Source organism: Columba livia, chromosome 2 (assembly GCF_036013475.1).
Source record: "Columba livia isolate bColLiv1 breed racing homer chromosome 2, bColLiv1.pat.W.v2, whole genome shotgun sequence".
Lineage (NCBI taxonomy): Eukaryota > Metazoa > Chordata > Aves > Columbiformes > Columbidae > Columba > Columba livia.
The window spans coordinates 19,445,797-19,458,351 of NC_088603.1; the positions used below are offsets into that span (position 1 = coordinate 19,445,797).

At 41.8% G+C, this 12,555-nt stretch overlaps 1 protein-coding gene across 23 annotated transcripts in view; it reads right to left on the bottom strand.

The window, feature by feature from the left end:
• KIAA1217 (KIAA1217 ortholog) overlaps positions 1-12,555 on the bottom strand; it is a 361,882-nt gene that overhangs the window by 188,201 nt on the left and 161,126 nt on the right. Inside the window, exon 1 of one of the 23 annotated variants that reach the window (XM_065050730.1) lies at positions 7,746-7,878. The exons of the other annotated variants lie outside the window; for them this stretch is intronic. The gene's annotated coding sequence lies outside the window, so the exon portion shown is untranslated. Of the gene's footprint in view, positions 1-7,745; positions 7,879-12,555 lie in introns of those variants that run through there. 23 annotated transcript variants of the gene reach the window in all.

Consider the following 12,555-nt stretch of genomic DNA (forward strand, 5'->3'; position numbering starts at 1 on the left):
GACATCACGCTCCAGACAGACCCCTTGACAACAGTTTTTTCCTCTGCCATTAGTTTCACAGATCAGACATCCAGCTTAAAAAAGACCCTCAAAGCTGTGGTGCACACATCCAGTCACTGTGTCCAGCACAGCCAGTCTCTTAGGCATGAAAAAAACAGTGGGAGAGGAAGGCCATTGTGTATGGAAGGGGGCAGATCCTCCTGAACACTGCACATCACCAGCTGAAAGGCTGAAGTGCAATAGTTAATTATAATCACTGTCTTTAATACAGAACTGCAATGTTACAAGCATGTTATTTGAGGGCATTTCAGCTCATCTGCCCACAAAGGCGGCTGGCTGATGGAGCCAAAGGCTCAGGCACAGCACATCCTCCAGCAGCAGGACTACCACAACCCTCCACCCTGTAACAATCACCCCTGTAAATATAGGCTTTGGTCCAGCACCTGGGCCAACATGGCTTTGCAAATATTCTCATTTCACAGGCTACATTGTAGCTAAGTGACTGATGTTTAATTACAATCAGTGTTAGAAATTGTTTCCTAGTTCTTCAGGGTAAAGTTGACAGCATCAGTTTCCAGCCATCAGACTTACTCCCCTTTGCCAGCCAGGCACACCAGTGCTGCAGGACATGTGCTTGGTGAGAAAGCCACCTCGCAGCCTCCTCCTGTGTCCATTGCATCAGCTGAGCTCCTGAAGACTTGCATTATACCTCAGTCTTGGATTTTGTCTGGGAAAACAAGCTTTTGCCTCTTTTTTCATTTTCTTTCTAGTATTCCCATCTTCTCCTTGCAGTACAGCTAGCAGGATTATCAGACCCTGTTCTTTGAACGTAATATACAAACAGTAATAAAGGAGTACGTGACCTAAATTTGCCTCTGAAAACATGGCTGAAGGTGGATGCTGCATAGCAGCATCCAGAGCCCCCAGGGAAAGGGGAGTGAGGCTGGAGCACTCTCCCCAGCTGGGGCAGGGTGCCTGTGGTCACAGCTACATCCTCCCAAAAAGGGAGAATGTGCTTCAGGTTTGGCAAGGGCAAAATGTCCCAAGCACCCAGCGAGCTGTGGTGACACAACTCCAGCGTCACATCCCATTTCTCCTACAAGGGGAAGTAGTTTCCTTCTGTGCAACACTTTTGCAGAAGATAAAAATGGAGAAAAAGTAACAATGATCCGTCTCATCAAGCTCCAAGCAGCGTATAGAATTGCCTGGGGTTGAATGCAATAATAAGCAACGTCAGCACAGAAAGGTGTCATGCAAGGTTTAAGCTTATTCACAGGCAGAGCCTCTGTCTCTCTCATGAATAAATACATAACTCAGATAATTAAATTCCAAGGTTTTGTATTTCTTACAAAAACTTTTCAAACAATGTGATGACTCACAGGTGAGCTTTCCACTGACAACATAAACTGACATTGTATTAGTTATCTCCCTTTACAAACTGCACATCCGCACTGAGATATACAAATGTCTCATAATATAGCACATGCCTTTACAAGTGGCATAGCTAAGGTTAGGGAACAGGCTGTAAGTAGTGACAATGGCAGGTTTTCTTTACTTCAAAGGAAAAGTTTCTTGAATACTAATTGGTAACACAGCTTTTAATGCATATGCATGTACTCTGATTTCCAATACTCATCTGCAAATGTATAACTTTGTGATTTAGTCGTTTTTATTTATGATTATCATACTATTGCCTTAATTTTTCCTAGTTAGCATAACAAGGTCCAATGATAAAGTCACACTTTTTTTTTTTTCTCTTTTGCTGTTTCGCTCTACAACTGCCATTAAAAGATAGTACTTCAAGACTGCAGCTGGAATGAGATCTAAATCCTTTACCAGTGGAGGAAATAATGGGCAAAGTGCTGGAAGGAGAGAAGTATTAAAATCTCTTTGAGACAAGATGACAACATTACTTACATGCCCCCATTTCAGTTTTATAAGCTCCTATAAATCCGCTCTCAGAGAGTAACGCAGGAATGCCCTTGGAAGAGGGCACTGAGTGAGCAAAGGATGAGTTTGCAACCCATGAGTAGTATTCATTCAATGCTTTTAGTCTGTTTTTTTTTGCAAGGAGTCTTGCTGTAGGAGCTCAAATCAAGGATAGCTGGATTCTGTTAGAGAAGCTTGATCCAGAGCTATCCTCTATCCAGGACTATGGAAATAAACCTAAATGCAGAAGACAGCCTGCAGAATGGAAATTAGGACAGAGGGCTTTACAGATCTGACATCACTTGAAACACCTACATAAAAACTGAATGGTTTTCTAAAGAAGTGCCAAAACGCAGCCAGAAAATACAGGCTGAATACCATAATTATGGGGGTAAAATGCTACAGGCAGCAATTATCAATCACTTTCTTTTCCCAGTCATCAAAGAAGGTAATTTGTTTGTTTTGCCCAGCCTACAAGGAAAAGACTGGGTGGTCTTCTGACTTGAAGGGTCTGAGAACGATTCCTCTCCAGGACAAGGCCACACGGGGCCTTCTGGGCAGCATGAGGTCCTTTCTCAACACTGTCTTACAGTGTACTTGATTTTAGTCACAGATATTACGACTGTGGCAGTGCTTTGCAAATCATCGCTAACTGCCTTTTCTTCCTAGCTCCATGCAAATCTCAGGAGTGTGTTCAAGACATGAATAAAGCCTCGGTTGTTGAAAGGTAGCATGTTTTCAGTCCCTCAGCTGTCTTCATCAGCATGGGACTGCCATGCCGCAGGGCTTCTTTATTTGGTTAAATACTAATTCCCCTTCATCTTGTTGAAGTTGTCACCAGTTGTAAGAACACAGCAGCTTTATTTGATACATGATAAGTAACTGTGAATTCCGAGGCTTAATATTAGTTCATTGAGGGAGTGACATCTCAATAAAACATAAACATAAAATCTCAGTCCCTTGCAGACAGCTTAAATCATTCACCTTCTGTTTTTCTCAAAACATCTAACACATTGCTTCACATTTTGACTTAAAAAAAAAATCTTTGTACCGTCACTCTCTTCTTAAATAATGTACCTATACTCAAAGCCATACCATTTAAAGTCTAAGTTGTCTGCATACTGGAAAACTAAGTCATGGAGTGTTCAGTACTGCAATTCAGCTTCCTTTTGCAGTAAAAGGAAGCTAGGAGAAAATGGGGCAGAAACCAAGCTGAAAAGCTTTCTGAAAGCTGCAGCTGTAGTCAACAGCTGAAATTTAAAATCAGACATTATTTTCTCTCCTCATCTTGTGGGCTCTGCCAGAGTTTTCAATAAACCACAAATTCAGCCACAGAAGCACTATTGCTCATAATTTTCTTTTGCTGATGGAGCTAAAATAAGAACCATAAACGCTTCCCCCAAACTTCAGAAAGCAGTGTATGTCACTCCCCAATAGGATTCTTGACACGTTACATGCAGACAACATGTCAGACAAGTAGGAAAACCCAAATGTGGCCCTGTGAAATTAATAATTTAATATTGCAGAGAGAATCTGAAACACAAGATCATATGGGTCAAGGAAAGCAGAAGCAGAACTTCATTTCCATTTCTCAACCCAGTGAAAGAACAGACACAATAGCCAGTAGATGTGGTTCCTCTGGATTTCCACAGGGCATGCAGCAACATCCCTTGGTAAAATAAAAAATAGAGGAGATACTCCCATCAATAAAAAAAACCTGAATAAAGATAGAACAGACCAGGTAGGAACAAAAGACAAATTTCCCAGGAGATGGAGATTATCAATGGCATCACAGAGAACGCACTGGGATAGGCAGCTCTCAACATTAGTGAGCTGGAAAAGGGGTTATAAGTGAGGTGGCAGAGCTTGCTGAGAACATTACAATAATCAGTGAAGTAAAGACAAGGGCTGATTATGAAGAAAAAGACCTCACAAGATTCACTGAGTAGGCAGTAAAGAAACAGGTGAAATCCCATGTAGATAAATGTAAAGTGAGGCACATTGACTTTGAACAGACTACTGCTACTCAAAAAGAGAGTTTGAAGGTATCACCATTTTATTAAAATTTCAGCTCAGTGCTCATTAGTGATTAAAAAACTAACTAGATGTTAGAAAATGCTAGGAAAAGAATAGTGAACAAGACAGATAATATCATTATGCTACTGTACAAATCCACAACCTACCCAGATTTTGAATATTGCATGCAGTTTTAATTCACTCCAGGTCAAATATGATACAGCAGAAATGGAAATGTTAAGAAAAAGGCAGCATGGATGATCAAAGTTATGGAACAGTTTCTGTGCAAGGAACAACTAAATTATGTAGGACTCTCCATTCTGAAAACAGATGACCCAAACATCTGTTTGAGATCTATAAACATGAGTGACAAAGAGAAGCTGAATAGGGAGAGACTGTTCATTGCCTCTCTCAATACAGACTGTAGGGTCATCAAACGAAACAAGGCTACTGGTTCCAAAATACATAGATGTGAATATTAACTTCACAGAGCACTACAGAAATAGTAGTAAGATAGGGAACTTCTTGATGTAGGACATTGCTGTTGCTGAGTTTACAGAAGCTTAAAAAAACCCAAACAAACAGCCCAAGTTAATGGAAAAAAAAAATCCATTGAGTACTGTTAAAAAAATGACACCATCCTTGGTTTCTTTCAAGTAACCTCTTAATCATGTATTGCTGGGAGCTGGGAGGATATTCCAGAAGTATCACCACATACTGTCCTTGATCCCGTGTTCTTCCCTAGGTAACCATCACCATTCAGTAGTTGTTGGACTGGACCTCTAGTCTGACGTGCTACAACTGCTCTTACACTTGATGAGATACAAGATGCCATAATACTGACAGTAACACCTTGTAATACTTGATAAACATAAAGAAATAGAAGCACTTACATAACGACAGAAAAATAAACCCCCCAGATCTAATCAAAACACTCTGCTGGGTAGCAAGAATCATATGGAAATATCCTGGGGTGAGGATCTGGGAGAGAATGAATGGCAGACAATATGTTAAGTCATATCATCTCATCTGTTGTAAAACTGGCCTTAAACATTTGTCTGCACTGGAAAGTTAGTGTAGTGGAAGCTAGAGGACGAATGTGCAGTGCTTCAGCTATTCCACAGAGGTGGTGGACAATGCAGGGTAAATCCTACATGGCATCAGCATTGGAAGCTCTGGCTACCACCAAGTGTCAGAACACTGTTAAACCTTTTGAACATGGAATCAGTAGAGCCTGGGGGAGGCTGAGATAATCTTTCCTCCCTCATTAACTTCCCTTTACTGAGAGGCCACTCTGGAGGACCTGAGGTGCGGTGACTTAGGCTGAGGCTCAGGGTCACATCAAGCCTCCCTCGCCCATCCTCATCTTTCTGGGACATGGGGCCCAGGGTAAAGGCAGGCAAGGCTATTCAGATCAGTGAATGGTACTCCACAATCCAGCACTGGGATCTGGTAGCAGTAGGATCACTGGCAATTTTCTCATTTAGAAGCATGAAATCTGAATATCTGCCCATACTACCGCACATAACCTAGCCATGAAGGCATCAGATGTTTTGTCCCTGTAGTTCTTTGGAAATTTGCTTTTACTACTTCTTTGCCTTATTGAGATGTCTAACCACTTCCCTGCTTTCTTGTTCCAAGACAACAGGAGAGCTTTAGGAGAGCTTTTTTTTTTTTTTTGGTAGTCAGAAGATTTTTCAAGGGCAAAGAATAATACACCTTTTATTAAGCAGCTATGCACAGTAAGAAACTTTTTACTAGCAATTTCTCAAGGAATGTTATGACTGGCTGACTTGAAAGAGGCCTATCCAGAATCTCATTAGATTTTCAAGTACTTTAGAAAGCAGTTCTTACTGAATTATCAAACTTGCAGGAAAGCAATGGCGGTTTCATACCTGAGATTATGTGCTTCTGTGTTAACTGCAGAAACATATCAGACTAGTAAGGAGTGTCATGCACTGGTAGCTGCTGCAGTAACAGGGAGCTGCTGGGATATGTTACAGAAGACTCTTTGCAAATACTTTATTGGCATGATTAAATACTGTTTTCAGAATGATGCACATATGACACGATATACACAGTGATGCACCTCAGTCACTCTTGACCCAGAAAATCTGAAGTGGTTAAAAAATAACCACAAAAGCTTCATGGGTGTGGAGTGCACACAGTTCACAACACCTTGCATAAGCAACCTTTGCATACTGCTGTTTGCTCAGAGCAGCCAAATCTGTCCTCTGCTGGAGACGAGGGCCCCTGCATGCGGACCTGCAAAGGTAGCTGCAGTCCAGCAAAAGCATCAGTTGTTCTAGAGCTGGTTTATGCCCATCTGCAATATTGATGCTGCAAATAAGAGAAAATCAGAGTACAATTTTCTAGCTGATGGGACTTCTTAGATATCACCAAAGAATTCCAGAGCTTCCTCCTTCTGAAAACAACCTGTCTCACCTCACCTAGTCTCAGCCACCAAAAATGTAAGCAACTAGTGTAAGCCATTCACCTAGTAAACCACAGGGGTGAAACAGGAACCTCCTGAAGGTTACTCATCCCACTCATTCTAGATGCTTATTTTAGGAGAGGGAAAATTACTCTCCTGAGACATCTCTCCATGACTGTAAAGCAGACACATTTGACTAAATGCCCAAGGCATATGGGGCCAGTGTTACAGGAAGTTACACACACAGGTAGAGCAGAGCACTGATTGTTCAGTGGGTACCACTCCATTGGAGGTAGTGGTCATCTCTTGAAAAGATCTGCACATGTGGCTTTTTGGATGGTATCGCACTTCCTTAAATAGTTCTGAGAATAATTTTATTTTTTTTTTTTAATTTTGGAAAAACATGTATTGTCTATACATGGAAATATCTTCTAATACTCTTTTTAACATTTCCACAATGTTTTGGACAGTGGGTGATTCCCAAGTAGACTGTTTTCCTCAAGAGACAAGCATATATTTAATCCTAAATTTTAGGCTAATGTTCCAAAGTCTCTGTATGAAGACTTTCCTGTTTCTATTTTTGGCCAACACTTTTGTCATACTGTTTTTCTGCCAGCAGACTAGACAATCAGTTTCTTAAACATTTCTCTCTTGAAACAAAACAATCCAACCCAGAGCATATTCTAAGGAGACTCTCACTATCATAAAATGCAGTTTTACAAGGCTGACGACTGTCTGTCTTTCCCTTGCACTAGGTTTCTGTTTGCAATCCCATACCAGATGGAGTTGTTGCATGATTCCTGGCCAGGCTTTGAAAACCCAAGCATGAAGCTTGCTCTTAAACTTCTGTCCATAACACTTCACAAGTAGTTGCTGTGGCTGTGCCAGAGGAGTTGCAAACAGCCCTTCCTCCTCCTACACTTTGACCCCAACCCATGGAGGCACATCACGCCATCCTCACCGGGCTCCGCTGAGCAGCGCTGGAATCTCAGCTCAGTGCAGCATATGGCACCACACAGAGAAGGTAACACTTCTTGCTCTCACATGCATACACACACACATGCTGTGACTGCCTGTCTACCTGTTTCTTCTCTCATCTCTCAGCTCATCATCACCAACAACATATTTTCCTGACAAAATACCTTACTTTGGCCCTCATAGCCACCCACAGAAAACAAATCAAGAAAAGCTACAGCTGTATGTAGAGATGAAGGCATAGTTAAAAGTTCAAGCTTTCAAAGCTGTTGGTAGCGGGACAGAATGGATAGTTGGACTAGTGAGAGGCAGAGAGCTGGGCTGGGGAGTTACAACAACTGAAGGCTGTTCAGCATCAGTGTGACACCCTGCAGGGAAAGCGAGCACCCACCTCCTGCAGGCGTTGAAGCTGCGTCCCTTAAAGCACACAGACCAGCAGAAGGAGAGGGAAACAGTTTCTCATCTTGCTACTTTGTCTTAAGGCTTGTCCTAGCTTTCACTTTGTGGTCATCAGATGGCTATGCTCAGTGTCCTGCCAATGAAACACATGCAATTTTTGCAAAACCAAACAAACAGTTTCCTACCATGGAAAGTCCCAAAGCACTGAGCAAATAGGTTGCTCTCCACCCATTGTCTGTTTCAAAACTTCCTTCGCAGCTTCAAATTACAGCCTTCTAATGAAAGTAAGGGGAAATCAGATGAACAGAGAAATAAGACTTAGCCAACAAAGTTATTAACAACATGCAAACCACTCTTAAAAAAAAAAAAAAATCTTTAAAATATTTGCATTTGATTCTCATCCTCAATGAAACAAAATGAGCCCCCCAAAAAGAACATGTTGAAGCACATCCTACATGCTCCTTGCAGCTGGTAACGGTGGGAGCCTTGCCCAGGCAGAGGGCAGTGGGCAGCAGGCAGGGGTGCAAGGGGCAGTAGGGCAGGGGGCAGCACGCAGGATGGCAGCAGGCAGAGGTGCAGTGGGCAGGATGGCAGCAGGCAAGGGGCAGTGGGGCAGTGGGCAGGGGGCAGCAGGCGGGGGGCAGCAGGCAGAGGTGCAGTGGGCAGGAGGGCAGCGGGCAGCAGGCAGTGGGGCAGCGGGCAGGGGGCAGCAGGCAGAGGTGCAGTGGGCAGGATGGCAGCGGGCAAGGGGCAGTGGGGCAGCGGGCAGGGGGCAGCAGGCAGGGGGGCAGCGGGCAGGGGGCAGCGGGCAGGATGTCAGCGGGCAGCACGGGGGCCGGCAGCCAGAGCGCTGCTGCCCCCTCCTGGGCAGCCCCCCCGGCGCAGCGCCCAGCGGGGTCGCAGCCCTGCAGGACCTGTCCTGTGTTTCTGGAAGGCGGGGGTTGTCATCTCACAAAGGGAAGCGAAGAGAAAGGCGAAGGGCTGGCAGCGCCCCGCCGGGCTGCCCGGCTGGCTCTGCCTTGGCTCAGCTGCTCAGCAGTAACTGCGTAATTAATGAAATTATCACCGACGGTGAAGTTATTCCGGAGACAGGCAAGGCAGGACTGACCCTGCTAGCGCTGTAGCTAGCGGAAAGGGTGCGAGTGCCAAAGGAGAGAGATGCTGATTACAGACAGGCTGCTCCTAGAGAGGTCCCTCTGGCTGTATTTGTAAGATATCTCTCCCATGGAAAACGATACATAATCAAATTAAAAACAGACAAACAAACCAGACACATTCCCAGCCAGTTTACATCTGGATCCAAAACAAAGTTATTCTCCATAAACCTGAGTCTCCCACTGAAAACATGTTGAGAGAAATTATTTCTTTGATGTACTTATTTCTTCTACCAAAGGCTCACACCCGCTTTGAAGGGTCAACATGCTCAGGTTCCCTCAGACCAAGAGTCTCCTGATATTTAAATCCAGGGCTTGTGAAGCCTCATCTAACCTCAACTACTGCTTTCGTCCACCAGAACAAAACCAACCACAAAGGATGCAATGCAGCACTGCATAAATCAGAGACACTGCAGGACTCAGCGGCCAGTGCAGCTCTAGAGAGCTTGTACCATCTGTCCTTGCTGGTCTACAGCATCTACTGGCCAGCCAGCTCCTGCTTCAGCCTTCCTCCCAGGTAACTGAACAAAGTGCTGTGCCAAACCCAAGCCTGAAATCACATCAAAGCAGATTGCTAAGGTACGACTCCCACCTGAGAGAAAAGTCCAAAAATATTATCAGGCCTGGATAAGAAAAATTAAAGTTATTCTTAGATGCTGTGTTTGGGAAACCTCAAACTGTTATCTTGTTGAACACAAAGGAGTAGAAGTTCTCTATAAAGCAAGCATGAAACAACTTAAAATCTCTGGTCTTTCCCTAAGACCTCAGTTGTTTTCAGAGTGAAGCCTCAGACTTTTGGCTCTCACCACAGCCTCAAAGCTGGCTAGACCACAACAGAATGTGCTACAAGCCTGTATAATAAGACTAATTAACCACTTCAACTCTGGTTAAGATCTCAAAATAGGTCTTAAGTGGAAGATGGTACATTTTACTCTGTAAAAACTCAGGACACTTGTTTTTGTCGTTATGCTGACGATTCATGCAGGCATGCACACTTGGCATTTCGCACACTCACTGTAATGCCCTCAATGTGAACTACTAAGTTCTGAATGAAAATTCAACTTTTATAATTGTTCTTCAGTTAATAGGGTTGATGTCTGGTTGAAGATGAAAACAAAATAAAACATAAAGTCTTACACCCAATACAAGCTGTGATGCTGGAAGAATTTTGAACTGCTCATATAAAAACTTACACTTGGGACATTCCACATTACTTCTTAACATTACTGCATTTTCTTCACAGGGATGGGGTTAGATTTAAACCACAAGAATGTGTTAGTGTTACCTATGGAAAGAAAAATACCCAGGGAATTTACACCTGATATACCAAGACAAAAAGAAAAGAAAAAGAAAGTAAAAGGAAAAGAAAGAAAAAGAAAAAAGGAAAAAGAAAAAAGGAAAAAGAAAAAAGGAAAAGAAAAAGGAAAAGAAAAAGGAAAAGAAAAAGGAAAAGAAAAAGAAAAAGGAAAAGAAAAAGGAAAAGAAAAAGGAAAAGAAAAAGGAAAAGAAAAAGGAAAAGAAAAAGGAAAAGAAAAAGGAAAAGAAAAAGGAAAAGAAAAAGGAAAAGGAAAAGGAAAAGAAAAAGGAAAAGAAAAAGAAAAAGAAAAAGAAAAAGAAAAATAAAAAGAAAAAGAAAAAGAAAAAGAAAAAGAAAAAGAAAAAGAAAAAGAAAAAGAAAAAGAAAAAGAAGAAAAAGAAAAAGAAAAAGAAAAAAAGAGCTTAAACTAGACTTGGCAAAGTCTTTACACATATTAGATAAAAGACTTAGAAAACAGATGCTCCTTCTTACCAGCAGCCAAGGTCTTCTAACATCCCTACAACTTGTTAATCAACTAACATATGGTATCACTTCAGGAAAACACACCATTCTTATTTTGCATTTACATGGTCTGTTTCCTACAGAACTATTGAAAAAGTTTAGCCATTGTAGTATAACCTAGTAATCTTTATTCCTATACTTTAAATTAATCAATAACCACAGAAATAAAAAGAGAATCAATTTAAATCCAAACAATAAGTAAAACTCACTTTCATACCATTTTCAATGATGGATGAATTTCCTCTTACCATGCTGAACCTCACTAGTCTGTATAAAAATCACAATTTATTGCAAAATTACAACCTAATAATTCTGTTGACTTTGACTTAAAGCCCTTGAAAACCCAATACATTATGATTTTTAGGCAAAGCGAAACGCTAAAGGCAAAATGTAATGTAGTTTGGTAATATCTACACAAGGTGGTTCCCAGATATACATAACTTTACTAATGTGTTTTAACTTCTATATTATAAACATGAGGCCTTACTGTCTCCCAAAAAGACACCATAATTTAGTTACACACAATATAATACTTCTAAACACATATTAGGTAAAAAAAGAAGAATGTAATCAAGGTTTATATTTTAATGAACCCTATGCACTTATTTAAGCTTTAAATCAATATTGCTCTGCTGACCTAGTCTCTCTCAGCCTCGTGCTGGGTTATTTTACCAATCCTCAGCAGCTGGGCCTTAAGAGGTTCTGCCACCCTTACACAAATCCTGTGCAAGTCCATTCACACTCCCACAAACCTTGCACAAACCCAGCACCACTCCACCAGGGTGCCAGCTGGTGATTTCTGCTGCTTCACCACCACACAGCGGTGTGATCAGCCTACTCTCCAGAGGCGTTCTGCACACCCTGCGTACAGGTTGCTGCAGCAGTTCACTCCCGTCTGCACTGCTCCTCCAACACTACATTAAACCCAATGGTTTTGCACCCCAGGCAGTTGGGTTTGGCTGCTGTGGTTCTTCCTGCAGTGCCGGCCCCAGGCAGGGGGACGAGGGGTGAGGAAAGAAGGTGCAAAAGGCACCAGGTGCTCTAGGCTTTGCAGCAAGCAGCCAAAGTATTTTGTCATGTCACTCTGCAGACAAGGTGACACACAAATAGCTCCAGTCAGTGTGGAAGGGAACAACTGTCTCTTCCCAGATGTGAAAGCAAGGACAAAGAAGTTTGGCAGAGGAAGTCTATAAAGCAGTAAAGCTTGAGGAGAAAGCTTAGGGGGGCATTTATGGGTTATGTTTGCTATTTAAATTAAAGATTTGAATATATATGGTGTCTACATATTCTGCATTTTGAGGCCGATAGGAGGTCTTGGGTTTTGGTTGTTCGTTAATGCTTTTAACATCAGACACAGATGTAGCACAATTTAAAAAACACTTTCAAAGTACTGTCATGTGAAAGTTTGTTTACGAGTACAAAAAGAATTGCCTTTCAATACGTTTCTCAGTGCTTGGAATGACAATGGATGCAGTTCTATTTAAAGAAAGAGGTAACCGTAAAAATTCCGAATACCTGAAACACAATAAAAGCACCCAACACATTTTACAGATGAATTACCAATTTTCTTTCAGGATTTCCAACAGCAGGATAAAAGTGAAAGTAAGGCACATGAATTCCTGAAATTTGTCTGGGATATAGTTTAAAAGTTGAAAACTAGGATTTCACTTTCAAGAAATACAAAGGCCAGAAGTCACAGGAAAATAAGGTTATGTAAAAAGAAAAGTGAAATAAAGTAAATGCTGCAACCTTTAGTTGACACTTTTCAAAAAAATTATAAAATTTATAAAGTCATATAGTTAGGCTAGAAAACAATATGACATTCTTAA